We start from the raw sequence: 13,014 nt of genomic DNA on the forward strand, positions 1-13,014 counted from the left end.
GCCGATCAAACCCAAAAATATTTTTGAGTATTTTATATGTTTTTTAAAGTGATTTTATACTTTCTTGTTTTAAGTTTTTGTTCAAAATGCATTCTTGTCTTGATTTTCAAAAACTTGTTTAGAGTCATTTTCGTGAGAAGTTCGCGACTAAGCTCTTCTCGCGAAAAGAGGTTAAGGCAAAAATTGGTAAACACAAATTTCATATAAGGACTTTTGCGATTGTTTCTCGACTAGAAGCTTCCCGTGAAAGTTTTTGTGCTTCAATGGTGTTTTTCGTGAGTAATTTCGTGACCATCTAACCTGCAAAAAACACGTGTTTTCAGTTTTATAGGGCTGATGTGACTGATTTTTAAAAAACACTCTTGAGTTCCCTCATTCGCCTCACTTGAACCTCTCTTAACCCAAATTTGATTTTCACTCAAAACCCTCCAATTTCAAGTACAAATCTCTGCAAAATCTCTTCAAAGGTATGTTTCTTAACATTCTTTTCAAATTTTCATTTTAGATTATGCAAAATTTGTTTTAGGGTTCTTGAATTGGGGATTTTTGAAAAACGGGTTGGGAACTATGATTTTGGGAAATTTTTTTTCAAAATTTTGATTGGGCTTTGCCCCTCTTGTCTTGTTTGTATCTGTGTTGGCCCTTTGTGGCAATTTGGTCTTGTATTTTGGCATATTTTCATATGTTCATGCATTGTTTAACATACATGTGTAGTGTGTGCACTCTAAGTGTTTCATAGAATGCCAAAATTGCATTTTCTTGTTATTTGGACTCTAATGAGTACCAAATTTTGGGGATTACCATGATTACACATGTTTATCATGTTTTAATCATTGGTTGTGTGTTTTATACACTTTGCCTCGTGAGTGCTTACTTATACATTGGTTATGCATCTCACATGCATACTAGATGCATCTCACATGCACACTAGATGCACCTTTACTGCACACACTCTAACACTTGACATGTTTTGCATTCACTCATGTTAGTTAAGTCTTTTTAGATCTTTTAACACGTATAACATGTTCTTGTCTCTATGTCATGCCTTGGTTTATACTTTGTTTCATCATTCATAGCATGTCATGTTTACTTTATACTTTATAGCATTTTTTAAAAATGTTTTTGTCTTTCGTTTTAGCTTCATTTTCTCATACATCTTGCACCCCTCATGCATCTTTACCCTTGTTCTTATCTTCTTTTCTTTCCCTCCTTCCTCTTGATTCATTTGTCTATTCGTGACAAAAAGGGGGAAAGTATACCGGAGAGTATACCAGTGTGTTTCGTCATTTCTATATGACTCATGTGCACATTCTCAAAGAGAGAAATTCTACCTCATACACATTCGTAGGGAGAGAAAGCTATAGGGGAGATGCATATTCTAAAAAGGAGAAGACATCTTTTATGAGAAAATCTTGTATTGTCATGTTTTACTTTATGCTTGTTTTCTCGTTGTTTTATGGTACTTTGAGTTTGATAGGCCAAAAAAAAAAAAAAAAAAAAAAAAAAACGAATTGACCCCTTGTGATTAATTAACCAATTAAATTAACTAAGTATATTAATTAAGTTAATTAACATGCAAACGCGTGGTAGCACAAACAAATCACTAAATAACTAAATATGCATCAGAAATTAAATGACACGGTGATTTGTTTATGAATAGAGAAAACCTGATGGTAAAAACCCTACCGGGTGATTTTCAGGTCACCACTCCTGAAACTCCACTATTATCACAACAAGCGGTTACAAATAAAAGAATCTCAAGTACCTTACCAACCTACAGTTGAACCCTTACCCCAATATCCAATTGGACTTGTTTTATAGTGACAAATCCCCTTTTCTAATGCACGGCTCCCAAGTATGTGACTAACTAATGCGCGGATCCCAGTACGCGACTTCAACACCAACTGAAAGAGAGGTTGGCTGCAAAGTTTTTCAGTTCATCCTACACGATGAAGATTAAGAAGATGCTTAGTCACAAAACCCAAATGTGCACATACATAGCAACTTCTTCAAAAGAGATGAACTAGGTCAAGAACTTTGTCTCTGGTCACGATTTGCTTCAACAGAGTTTTCTCAATGCTTTTGCAATTTGTGTCCTCTTTGACGGCCCTTAAAACAATCCTTTATATGTCTAGGGTTAGGAGAAAAGAAGGCCCAAAGATACATTCACGGATTCCAAGAAATCAGATCAAAATTCTGATTTTTATAAACCTCGACAGATAGAAGCTGTTGAGCAGGTGTCAAGCTTACAGACTGGAACAGCTTTCTAAACCTCGACACATACTAGCTGTCGAGCTAACTGTCGAGCTTTAGTAATCTTGCACTTTCAGCTTGTTTTCTTGGACAGACTTAAAGGCTTTCACACTTGATTTTGAAACATAGTTTCTTGAAGTATTTCAACACATTCTACATCTACCCAATTACAAGTAAAGTGCGTTTTGTCAAAGGATTAGCCAATTACATAAAAGAATGACATATGTTCTCTAACAAGTAAAACCACATATGTCCTAACAGAGTTATGTTTAGTATCTATGCTTTATTGCTCTCATCGCATCATCGCATCATGCTTATGTGTTGGACATGCATACATCCTTATTCTATTGTGCTTTATTGGTTGCATGTTCGTATGATCATTTGCTTTGCTATATAGTCACTTCTATATGACCGTTTTGGTATATGATCAAATTGCTCACATGTTTCACATCATGTTTACTTGATTGGAATTTATTTGTTACATTATATTTGTCCTTTTACCACTTGATTTACCTTGAGGGTCTAATGCGTTTTGTGCAAGTGTTTCAGGTTACAGGTATATATGTTCCAACTTCATCACAGCTACTAGATTTAGGTGTGAGTGAGTTTTGCCATTGTTCCCAAACTCACATTTAAGTCTAGAGTTTGTTATAGGGTATTTTGTCACGGAATAGCTAAAGGGGGAGATTGTAAAAGTGTGATTTACAACTATGTTTTAGTGTTGGCTTATTACATGACAAAAAGTGTTGCAATTATTTTAATTGTTTTCCTTGTATTTTGTGGGATTTTATTGTATTAGGTTTAATATTAAGTTAGTGAAGACTCAAACTTAATTGAAGATCAAGTGGATTTCACGAGAAGCTCGCAAGAAGCTAACCCGCAAAGTAGCCACGTGAGAAGCATATGATTGGAAGTTGAAGAGTCATGCCAGACTGTCAGTTTTGCGAGTATCTCGCGGGTAAGGCCTTCCTACGAGGTAGTCGCGAAACATTCTGCTTGGAGGATTTTTTAAGTGTGACTTTCTTACCCTTCACCCATACTATATATACTCTCATTACCCACAAATGTAAAGGAAGTCATTCAGAGGGAAAAATCCTAAATAGGTTTTCTACAACACACACACGTATCTTTTAAAGAGAAAGTTATTCATCCTTAGTGAGAAATCATTGTAGTCTCTTCTCCTTCCCTCTCCCATTATCATACCTTGAGAGAAGATTTGTACCCAAACACAACCCACACCTTTTCAGAGTGTAGAGAGTGTTTTAGAGCTTAGGAAGCTTTGGGGATTTGCCAAAAGAAGCCGGTGAGGCTTGGCGGATGCAATCGGGCATATTGCGGGATCCGAAAAGCTGGACAAGACACGGTTTCGAGAAGCCTTGTTGGAGTAGGAGCTTGGAGAGCTTAGGTACATTGGGTAAATTAGGCTTGGAGGGTCACATTGCCGTGTTATCTTGTTTTTGCATCTCTCTTCCCTTACGCTTGTGCTTTACTTTTATTGTTTGTTGTTCATGTTTATACACTAAAGTAGTATCGGTTGATTTTGCTTCATTTACTCTTGTTTCCGCACATTTTCGAGCTTTCAAACTAGATCATAATTAATTGTTACTTTCCATGTTAAGAGTAATTTTTGTCAAGGAAGAAGATGGTTACTTAAACCATAAAAGGAGTGTATGACCATATACTTACAAATTTCTCAATAATAATAATAGTAATAATAAAAGACCCAACTTATGGTAAAAGTTATCACCACTTACCATGCCTTCAATCATAGAAAACCTTAGATGAGATTCATAGGAATGTGTTCTATATCATACATGATACATCTATAGATACATGTCTTCTTCTTCTTCTTTTTTTTTTTTCAACAATTCAATATTCACAATAATGAAATAGGAGGATTCTAACTTTGATTATCCTTACCTCATAAAGAGGAGAGAGGGGTATGTAACATGTGAATAAGCATTTCTAAAGTCCAAACCATTGGGCCACATGCATTTTATTGATAAGGAATAGGAAATTAATACATATAAATACAATTTAAGTACAAAAACCATTAAAAAATTAAATGACACATAACGGTTTGACCTCGGTTGAAGCTCGATCCGACCTCAAAATCTTTGAACTTTTTCCTATTTTGGTTTTTTAAACAATCCAGATTTCAAAATCATGCTCATGTATGCCGCTGCCATTTTATGTACAAACTTGAACGAAAATTAAACAAAGAAATATTATTTACAGTTGAAGGCCTGAAATCAAGAGGATTGTTCCAGTGTCCTGATTGGTGATCAGACCATCTCATGTTAACATTTTCAACCTCCAAACCTTCAGTGTGGTCCATGATGACCCTAGCAATGCTGTGATTAACAAGTTCCTGACATCCTGGTCTGTAATCTATCAATCCACTAGAATAATTTTTCCATCTTCTGCAAGTCAAGTTCACATTTATGAATCTCAAATTGCTTAGTAGCCCATGTTTAGAACCTGATAAGAACACACCATTTTCAGAATTTGCAATGATGTTAATAAAAACTACATTTGAGATTGAACCCTCCTTTGCACTGGAGTCCCTTGGGCATGTTGTCAAATATATAGGCTCTGCTCTTCTCCACCAAGAAGGATCATAGTATTTTGCGCTTATGTTTATGTTTGAGAAGGTAATCTCGCTTACATTTCCTACACAGGGTGAATACTTAAAACTTCAAAAAAAAAAAAAAAAAAAAAAGAAGTGAAATGGAGCTTAATTTGTCAATCATTCAAGAAAAATTCTCAATAATACAAGAAAAGCAATATGAGTATTACCTCCACGTATTTGCAATCCCAGCCCTCTATGAGACTGTGCAATTGTGATATTGTCAAAAATTAGACCCTTAAAATCGAATGAACTAGCACTACCAAGTTTGATCGCTGAAGATTTTGTTCAAATCCAACAGTTTCACAGTCAAGTTATAAAGGGGGCCAGTGTGTCTTTGGACAGATAGCATCATCTCCAGTATCGATGTGACACCTTGTAATGACTATATTTTTTGAATCCTCTATATCAATCCCATCATTGTTAGGTGTATTGAAGTGTTTTCACACCGTACTATATGAATTGATGTGTTTTCACACCGTACTATATGCAAGCTATTCATTGGATTCATGGCTATAATTAAGAGTGATACAATATAAAAACAAAGCAATTGACCAATGAATCATAGTTTATAGATCGAAAAGCAAGTTGCAAGCACAAATACATAGAAGAGGAAGATGAATGACTCACGGACTAAAAAACCAAGGCAATTGCAATCAAACTTGACTATCAACAATATAGATTATGAACACCAGCCTCACAAACAACGCCCAAAAACCTTATAAACATAAACAACTCATAATCATTCACAGAAACAAAATAACTCAAATCCTGATCCACCCAAAGCACACTCAATTCAGTCACTGTAGGTATCTTTTGACCCCAAATTGTGATAGACATGTTTCAATCTCAAAAATATATTGATCATAGATCCATGGATCCCATGCTATAAATCTCCCCAGGGCCTTTTGTCTCTAAAAGCACCCTTCATTCTGAATGCTTTGGTATCCATCTAATGCACTCTTTTCAATCTTGTACTGAAGTACAATGTACACCAACCCAATTTCAATGGGAAAAAGAAAAGAAAAAACTACGAGCGACTTATCGAAAACCTCAATTCCTACAAGTGAATCTTCTCTTTCAAAAGTTGGCCTTGGTAGAAAGACCAAGCATAGGCCTATGTTCTCTCACAGTCACACTATGCATATATTTTAATGCATGCATCTTTCAGTCTAAGTAAAACTACAAAGATTTTGAGCAAAAATAAAAATAAAACTACAAAGTAACTTCCCAGATAAGGGGGAATATCTTGGATTGGACTTTGGAGCCACCAAACTCTTAACAAAATATTTATATATAAGGCTTTAATTTTAATTTCTTAACAGTTAAGTGATACCAAATTACTTCTTTAGCAAATAAAATACTTTCCTTTCATGACCACCAAAAAAAAAAAAAACAAAAAAAAAAAAATGTAATCAGTAACAAAGTTAAAATAGGAATCTGAGGCAATTCCCCATAAATTTGCACCTTAAGTAATCTTCTTTCTTGCAGTGACATCTCCACATTAATCCTAGTAAATCTCTCTTTGCACGAGACAATCATTGTTTCTGTTGGGTATACACGTCTAAGTGAAGTCTCACTTTAAATAATAATGAAAAAAATGAGTGCTTAATATAACATAGTTGAGCTCATACCCATTGGGCTTAAGTCCTTTGAGTTAAGTGTGTCTTTATATGCTACATTAACTACTCAAGAAGCCTCCCTAACGTGTTCATCTCCACAACAAAATGTTATCAGAGCTTAAGTGGTGAGTATATGTTATATTAACTATACGCAATAACCTAGTAAACCACAAGCACACTTACAATCCCTTACCAACACAAACTAAGGAAAATCTCAATACATATAAATCACACCCTAAAAGTTATTAGGCATCTTCCAGCATCCAAACATAATCACATTTTGCATATATTTCAACCCCAAAATTCCTATTATGATCGAGCCCACCAAACGCATAATAGCAATGCCTAAATATAAAACTTTAATTCCTATTTCTTAATGGAAAAGAAATACCGACTTATTTCTATGTAAAGAGAAACATGTTCTTTCTATTGCAAGAAAAGTCTAATAAACATTCAAATCAAATTATATCTATAAGGTTTTGAAAGTTCACATTTGTCCTCATTATCATTTCATATGAGAGAGAGAGAGAGTGAGAGAGAGAGAGAGAGAGTTACAAATAGTGCTAAACTATGTTAGTTTAAACTAATTTGAACTCACCATCCTTTTGTATAAAACAGCCCAAAATTTAACAAATTCTAATTGAATTAGGTTTCTAAACAAGTTCTAATTGAGTCAAGTATGTTCTTTTTTACAATATGTAAATATAAATATTTTTCATTGAACTGTCTTGCATAGGTTAGTGACTAGTTTAAAACAATTTCCAATGCTCTAGTAGCCGGTCTCTGTCCCACTACCTAACATTTAAGTATTAACATCTTAACCCCTAAGGAAATAAAGGATAAAAACATAAGTATTAAATTGAAATATCAATCATCTCTTCTCTCTTTTCTTAATATAAATTATCAAAATTAGTAATAACATTTTGCCTTAATCTCATCATATCTTCTCGATTAAATGATTAAATTTTCTAATCCATTACTAATTTCATATAGGTTGTTTACCAAGTCCCCCACCACTCCCCCCTCCCCCTTCCCCCTTCCCCCTCCCTAACCCTGCCCAAAAAATTGGACGTTCTAGATTTAATCATATTTTTGTGTTTCAAAATCAAAAGCTCTTTGGCATGATTTTGACTGTTCCCCTTAATCAAATCTATTTACAACCAAACAAAATTGAGTAGTAAACTTCAAAACTCGAATATCAAGACTAGAAAAGGTCCCAATCAAAAGAAATTGACTTGAGGATGTTTTGTGAAAAACTCCCACTTTGATTCACTATTTCTAGTGAAGCTTAGGTTTTTCCTTCAAATTTTCTGTGTCTCTTTGAAATATAACATGTAAGGCTTTATATAATTGAAAAAATGGAGGTTTGGAACGGCTCCTAGATGATGTAGGATTCATTCCAAACCTCAGCTTTTAATGCAGAAACCTTCCTTTCATAGCTGCTGGAACTCTAGCTACGTATGCAGGCTTGTGTATGCGTACACATACATTAAACCTGTGTACACATACGTGTGTATGCGTACGCATGCCCTAGGGTTTCTGTGGTATTTATTTTCCAAAACTAGCTTTATTTTTGATAGGTCACAATATGAATGACCCCTTGTGATTAACCCTAATTAATTAATTTAGCCAAGTAATTAATTAATCAATTAATCATGCAATTTTATGGAAGCACAAACAAATCACCAATAAACTAAATATGCAGCGGAAAATAAATAACACGGTGATTTGTTTACGAATGGGGAAAACCCTAATGGCAAAAACCCCACCGGGTGATTTTCAGGTCACCACTCCCGAAACTCCACTATTATCAAATCAAGCAGTTACAAGTAAAGGAATCCCAAGTACCTTACCAACCTACAGTTGAACCCTTACCCCAATACCCAATTGGACTTGATCTGTAGTGACAGTCTCCACCTTTGATGCACGGCTCCCAAGTACGTGACTAACCAATGCACGGATCCAAGTACGCGACTTCAGAACACCAACTGAGAAGGAATGGTTGGTTGCAAAGTTTTTCAGATCATCCTTTCTGATGAATAGCAGGAAGATGCTTGGTTACAAAACCCTATGGTGCAAATACACAGCAACTTCTTGATGGAAGATGAACTAGGTCAAGAACTTCGTCTGTTGATCACAATTTGTTTAAACAGAGATTGCTCAATGATAATGCAACTTGTGTCACCCAAAACGGCTCTTAAAATAATCCTTTTATATGTTTAGGGTTAGAAGAAAAGAAGGCCCAAAAACATATTCACGGATTCCAAGAAAATCAGATTGAAAATCTGACCTTTTAAATCTCGACAGATAGCAGGTGTCGAGGTAGCTGTCGAGAGGTGTCGAGCTTTATAAATTTTGCACTTCAACTTGCTTTCTCTTAGACAGACTTGATGACTTCAACACTTGATCTTGAAACATTGTTTCTTGAAGTATTAAAAACACCTACAACTACTCAATTACAAGCAAAGTGCGTTTTGTCAAAGGATTAGCCAATTTACATAACTAAGTGACATATGTTCTTAAACAAGTTAAAACATATATGTCCTAACAATTTTATTCATAAAAGAGTTATATTTTCCATAAAAATCTTCCTCAAGTCAATTTATAATCTGATAGGGCCCTAAACCAACCTTGAGCTTTAGAAATTTACCATTATTGGAAAACGGGGTCTCAAGTCGTAAAGGGTATAAAATGCAGTGTCTACATCTTAGGACCCTTGTATTGGGATTGGATAGACAAGTTGTTAAGGTTAGCTTTGAGGTGGTCTGATGTGCCAAAATCTACAAGCCATGGATCTTGAGTGTTAGTGATTGCTGCATTGGAGGTTGTAGCCATTGCTGCTAACTTGGTAGGTGGATTCTTGCCTTGATAGGCAAAATCCATCCTATGGTAACTATCATGGGCTTGGTGACCTAATTTGCCATAGATCTGACAGATTAGGTGTGTATCTCAGCTTTGTAGGGGTGATTGCCAAACTAAGATGCTTGATTCTGAGGTGAATAGCTTTGATGTGGAGAATAACCACCATTGTTGTTATTATTGTATCTTCCACCACCTCTACCACCTCTATTACCACCATTTTTGCCTCTTCCTCTACTAGATCCATGAGTCTGAGACTGGGAATGGCCATTAGATTTGCTATGAGAAGCAAACATAGCCAAGGCATGTGGTATTGTCTTTGAGTTCTCCACCATAGCTTGTTCCTCACTTTGTAGCATGATAGAGAGTTGCTCATAAGTGATAGGATCACTTCAGGTTCGTATGGCAGAGTAGAAGTGTGCAAATTCCTTAGGTAAGCCTCGAAGAACAATACAAAGTAGTTCTTCATTGTCAACAGCCACACCAACTGGAAGCAATTTATCTCTTGCAATCTTGATTTTCTGAAGAAAATTGTTTACAAAATCACTTCCTTTCTTTATGCTCTGAAGTTCAAGTTTCAGATTCAAGATGTTTGCTCTTAAGGTGGAAGTGAACCTTTGTTCAAGAGTATTCCAAACCTCACGAGAGCTTGTGATTCCTACAACAAGTGAAAACACTTGTGGAGTCTGTTGAGTTTATCAAAGAAAGAAGAGCCTTATCTTTGATTTTCCATGCTTGAAATTCAGGATTCACACTAGCAGTGGAATTTCCTTGTGCATCAAGAACAAACTGAGAAGGTTGTAGCACTGTGCCATCAATAGGCTCTATGAGTGAGCAAGCCTCAAGTATTGTATCTAGCTGATGCTTCCATGGTATGTAATTGGTATAGTCAAGCTTAATTGACATGAGATTGGACATATTTGAGAGAAGTAGTAAAGAGGAATGAGATTGGGAATTGTGTATCGTAGGTTGAGAGTTAGTGCTTGTTGAGGATGAAGAAGCGGAAGTCATGGTTTGAGCTCTGATACCATGAAAGAAGATGAGCTTCAAGAAGTGTAACATTGGCGAACTGTAAGTAGAGAGAGAATTCTAGAGTAAGGAATTCTGTTAAATTATTTTAAAGCTCACAAGTTTGGATACAATATAGATTAGCTCTATTTATAGAGCATACATTAACACTAATTCTAGAACCTTCTAGAAGGTTCTGCTCTAACTAACTCCTAACAGTTGTAACAAACTCTCAACCAAAACTAACTGCACTACAAAATATCTGGGTGGAAAATATCTATTGAAGTTAAGCTTGTGTAACAGAGAGGCAGAGAGGTAGAGCAAGTCCGGAGAGGCAAGTCCATTCTAAACACAATGACAGAAAATGGCATCGTCTTCCTTCAACATAAACTTAAAACATTTAAACCAAAACGATGCCATTTGACACTAACTCAAACGACATCGTTTGGGCTAATGTTAATGTTGAAGATTCCTCTCTCTTTCTTTTTCTCTTCGTTTGAATTTGTGTTTCCTTTATCAGCTTTGACTAACATACTCGAGAAAATCTCTTATGAGATCAAGCTTGTGGCATCCCCTGATGGAGGGTCCATCTTGAGCAGCACAAGCAACTCAAGCAAGTACCACACCAAAGGTTGTTGAGGGCAACTTCTTGGCAAATCCTGATGCCTATAAATAAAGCTTTGTTTTCATTTTCGAGTGTCCCCTCTATCATGAGTTTAAGTTCACCGTTTTTTTTTTTTTTAATATTAGGCCAATATGTCCATGGGATTGCTACTTGCTTATAAAATAGTAACAATGTTTTCGCTGTTGTAATCATATGCTTGCTTTTGATTTTCCTGTTGAAAGAGGAACAATGAAATATCAATGTTGCTTCACTTTTTTCTTTTTTGAGGGAAATGTTCTATCACTTTGAATACATATAATAGAAGTCATTTGAAAATCATAATGGTCCTTGCAAAGGATTGGTGCATAAAAAATAACTTATTTTGTGCAGTATTATCGACATTGGAAGTGTGTTTATTATATAAGCTTACATTTGTCATTTGCCGTTCGATTTGGCCAAAGATTGCCTCATATAATACATTTTAGCAATTCAAATACAGAGAAAATGCATAACGAATTAATCACAGTAAATGGTTATAGGTATCAATTTAATTAATTTAGCCGCTGTAGTCAATCAAACATAGTATAGTAAGAGAAGGTTACAATATTATGACAAATATTGTTTGTAACAAGATAAATTAATAAACTGATTCTTAATAAACTTGTCCCTCAAAAAAAAAAAAAAAATGATATATTCATTATCAATTGACTAAATTTGTCGGTAGAATGTATGTATTCAAAGAGGAAATGTCGCACTGCATGGATTCAAATCTTACACCCTATGATTCCTTGGTATATATATATTTGTTAAAGGTATGAAGACCTAAATTTAGTCAAGGTCTAAGTTATATAACTCAAGTCCATATTCATTTTATCTAATCCTACGTAGTGTGAAAGTAAAATCATCCTAAAACTTCCCGTATTTTAGGTATTATAACATATATTTGAGACAAAATTGCCCTTTGCCATTTTCGGGAAAATTAAATAGCTTTATACCCCTTTTTCAAACTAATTAGAGAAATGCTCATCTTTTAGAACTTGATTTGTGATAAATCGAGTTAAAAAAAAAAAAAATTCTGAAGCCCAATAGTGGCGTTTTAAAGAGTCTATAGTGACGTTTTAAGGAAATAGTGACATTTTTTAACTCGACTTCAATGAAATTGAGTTATAGGAAATTTTTTTACTTATAAGATTTCATTGAAATCAAGTTACAAAATGCCACTATAGGTCCTTAAAAACGTCATTATAGGCTCCTTAAAACGTTACTATAGAGCTTAACTCGATTTATCATAAATCGAGTTTTAAAAGAATGGCATTTCCCTAATTAATCTGGGAGATAAATCGAGTTTTAAAAGAATGACATTTCCCTAATTAATCTGGGAAAGGGGTATAAAACTATTTAATTTGCTCGAAAAGGGCAAAGGGTAATTTTCTCCCACACGTTTGTCTATTATTAGTATATGACTTAATTTACCATAAATACCATTTAGAGGGCTCTTTGTAATATTTAGGGTATAATGGGGAAAAAAAAATGTAGTCATCAAATTGTCTCTACAGACTTGGGGATTGAATTCATTTGGCCCCAAAAAAAAAAAAAAAAAAAAAAAGGTAGGAACACCTTTAAAAGAGAACTTCAACGGTCCTTTCCTAATCTCGTTAGCTACTCAGCCTACTCTATTGGTCTTCCTCTTAAACCATTAATCCATTTAAAAACAGTCTTCACCTCCCTTGCTATCTTCAGAGTTTCATCCATATAGGTTGAAAATATCTTTTACACTTGTTTAGAAATACTTTGTTGTTTGATTCTTATTTCTTTAAAATTCAAATTTTAAATAAACGAAGTATAGGCTTTATGACATAAACTTATATTTTTCTATGGTTGGAGTATTTAGAGTTCTTTAAAAGCCTTCGAACTTGATTTCAACAAAGTAAAAATATTTGAAAGAATGATGTGAACGAATCTAGACAATAACTTATAATAGTACTAGCCTCACCACACGCATTTTGCACGTGTGGTGAGACTTTTTTTTTTTTTTTTTT

At 34.7% G+C, this 13,014-nt stretch overlaps 1 pseudogene; it reads right to left on the bottom strand.

Annotated features, from left to right (window-relative positions):
* Window positions 1-4,423: 4,423 nt before the first annotated feature.
* On the bottom strand, window positions 4,424-5,393 carry LOC111986310 (probable exopolygalacturonase B; annotated as a pseudogene).
* Window positions 5,394-13,014: the final 7,621 nt, after the last annotated feature.

The sequence above is a fragment of the Quercus suber genome, unplaced genomic scaffold, assembly GCF_002906115.3.
Source record: "Quercus suber isolate HL8 unplaced genomic scaffold, Cork oak 2.0 scaffold_352, whole genome shotgun sequence".
In the NCBI taxonomy this organism is placed as follows: domain Eukaryota; kingdom Viridiplantae; phylum Streptophyta; class Magnoliopsida; order Fagales; family Fagaceae; genus Quercus; species Quercus suber.